Below are 3,181 nucleotides of genomic sequence, written 5' to 3'. Positions count from 1 at the left end.
GGTCTCTATCTATGTCAAAAGAAAAACTACCTGTATTAGTCAATTTTTCTGCTGCTGCTAAAGACATACTTGAGACTGGTGGGGAGAAAAAGAGGTTTAATTGGACTTGCAGTTCCACATGGCTGGGGAGGCCTCAGAATCATGGCAGGAGGCAAAAGGCATGTCATACATGGCAGTGGCCAGAGAAAATGAGGAATATGCAAAAGCAGAAACCCCTGATAGAACCATCAGATCTCGTGAGACTTAATACCTCGAGAACAGTATGGGGGAATCCACCCCCATGATTCAAATTGTGTCCCACCAGGTCCCCCCTCTACAACATGTGGGAAATATGGGAGTACAATTCAGGATGAGATTTGGATGGGGACACAGAGCCAAACCATACCATTCTGCTCTGACCCCTCCAAATCTCATGTCCTCACACTTTGAAACCAAACATGCCTTCCCAACAGTCCCCCAAAGTCTTAACTCATTTCAGATTTAATTCAAAAGTCCACAGTCTAAAGTCTTATCTGAGACAAGGCAAGTCCCTTCCACCTATGAGCCTGTAAAATCAAAAGCAAGTCCGTTACTTACTAGATACAATGAGGGTACAGTCATTGGGTAAATACAGCCATTCCAAACAGGGGAAATTGGCCAAAACAAAGGGGTTACAGGTCCCGTGCAAGTCCAAAATCCAGCAGGGCAGTCAAATCTTAAAGCTCCAAAATGATCCCCTTTGACACCATGTCTCACAACTGGCTCATGCTGATGCAAGAGGTAGGCTCCTATGGTCTTGGGCAGCTCTGCCCCTGTGGCTTTGCAGGGTACAGACTCCCTCCCAGATGCTTTCATGGGCTGGCGTTGAGTGTCTACAGGTTTTCCAGGCACACAGGGCAAGCTGTCGGGGGATTTGCCATTCTGGGGTCTGGAGGACACTGGCCCTCTTCTCACAGGTCCACCAGGCAGTGCCCCTGTAGGGACTCTGTTTGGGGACTCCAACCCCACATTTCCCTTCTGCACTGTCCTAGCAGAGGTTCTCCATGAGTGCTCCGCCCAGGCAAACTTCTGCCTGGGTATCCGGGATTTCCATACATCTTCTGAAATCTAGGCAGACATTCCCAAACTGAGAAAAGGGTACAAAGAATCTCTCTTTATTGTTTCATAGAACTACATAGGAATGTACAATTTATCTCAATATTTAACAGTCTAATTAAGAAAGAAAAATTAAGAGCCTTGTACAAATAAGTTTAAAATGTTAAAAGATAAGCTTTAAAACTACCTAGAATAACCACTGCCAACATTCTGATCTTTATCCTTCTAAAAACGTTATTTTTTGAAATCCCACAGATCATACTCAAATATATTTATCTCATAAAAGAGGTGCTATTTGAGAGTCCACTCCAAAGAAGGGGTATTTTCACCATCAGATGTGAAGGAATAATTGGCACTGGACTAAGCCTCCCTCCATGAACAATCGTAGGACGAGCCAAAAGAGTTGAAGCAACTGTTTATAGACACTGGACAACAGGCAAGCACAGGCCTGTAATCCCTCAGAGAAGAGAAATGCACAAGGTGAGCCTCTTGATTTTCCTGGCTTTCTGCTGGAAGGCCCTTCCATGGTTTAAAGCATAGAGGTAGAACCCAAGCAGAGTACAGAGGGCTTTCTGAGTTGAGGAGCCAGAAATTGGAGTTTGGAGTCTAGAAATGGCTGGAATGCGTGGGGCAAGAAACTGGAAAAGAGGGAAATGTGAAAAAGAGGAGGTCAAGAAGACCTTAGCTGAATACTAAGCTGCGCATGCAGGGTAAGACCTTGTGAAGCCTGGCAGAAACAGCTACTGGAAAGCCTGGAGTTGAGCAGAGGTTCTAGAAGTTGCAAAGTGCTGGGAGACATTGAATTTCCAATCAGCCAGGGTGGAGGAACATCACTGAATACCTCAGACATTCAACTGAGATCATAGAAGGGCAATGCTTGGCATCTAGACATCCATTAAGTTTTAAGAAACACTTGAAGGGATCCTGCTTATCCAACTATAAATTAAGTGCCTGCCAGAATATAATTCTTTAAAGAAAAACAAGAAAATCCAGACTCTCAACAATGTGGCATCCATAATGCCTAGAATACATTTAAAAATTACTAGACAGAGGCTGGGCGCAGTGGCCCATGCCTGTAATCCCAGCACTTTGGGAGGCCGAGGCGGGAGGATCATGAGGTCAAGAGATTGAGACCATCCTGGCCAACATGGTGAAACCCCATCTCTACTAAAAAACACAAAAACTAGCTGGGCATGGTGGCATGTGCCTGTAGTCCCAGCTATTCGAGAGACTGAGGCACGAGGATTGCTTGAACCCAGGAGGCGGAGATTGTGGTGAGCCAAGATAGCGCCACTGCACTCCAGCCTGGCACCTGGTGACAGAATAAGACTCTGTCTCAAAAAAAGAAAAAAATTACTAGACAGATGAAGAAGAAGAAAAATGCAGTTAATTACTAGGGAAGTAATTCAATAAAATAAACCCAAAGACAGTAGGTATGTTGAAATTAGGAGGCAAAGACTTTAAAACATCTCTTATAAATATGTTCAAAGATTTCAAGGAAAAATGGAGAGAGCAAGTTAAATCTCAGTAGGAAACTGGAAATTTTTTTTTTTTTTTTGAGATGGAGTCTCACTGTGCTGCCCAGGCTGGAGTGCAGTGGCATGATCTTGGCTCACTAAACTCTTTGCCTCCCAGGTTCAAGCGATTCTCCTGCCTCAGCCTCCCAATTAGCTGGCATTACAGGCATGCGCCACCATGCCCGGCTAATTTTTATATTTTTAGTAGAGATAGGGTATCACCATGTGGGCTATTCTGGTCTTGAACTCCTGACCTCAGATGATCTGCCCGCCTCGGTCTCCCAAAATGCTGGGATTATAGGTGTGAACCACTGCACCCAGCCTGGAAGCTATTTTTAAAAGAACCAAGTGGAAATCTATTTCCAAACGAAACACAACCTCTGAAAAGAAGAATTCATTGGATGGACTGAATAAAAGATTTGACACTGCAAAACTAAGATCAGTGAAACTAAAGCTATAGAAACCATTCAAACTAAAACACAGAAAATAAAAAAGATTTCAAAATATGAACAGAGCCTCAGTGACCTCTGGGCACAATCAGAAGTTCTGATAGATACGTAATTGATGTGTCAAAAAGAGAGAAGAAAGAA

General features: G+C 43.8%; 1 protein-coding gene across 4 annotated transcripts in view; it reads right to left on the bottom strand.

Annotated features, from left to right (window-relative positions):
• The window catches only part of PIK3R5 (phosphoinositide-3-kinase regulatory subunit 5), an 82,260-nt gene that overhangs the window by 45,293 nt on the left and 33,786 nt on the right, over nucleotides 1–3,181 (bottom strand). The gene's annotated exons all lie outside the window — the stretch shown is intronic.

The sequence above is a fragment of the Sapajus apella genome, unplaced genomic scaffold (genome assembly GCF_009761245.1).
Source record: "Sapajus apella isolate SASKATOON/1434 unplaced genomic scaffold, GSC_monkey_1.0 scaffold12, whole genome shotgun sequence".
Lineage (NCBI taxonomy): Eukaryota > Metazoa > Chordata > Mammalia > Primates > Cebidae > Sapajus > Sapajus apella.
Note: the sequence above shows the minus strand (reverse complement) of the source record. Positions and strands in the feature narration are given on the sequence as shown.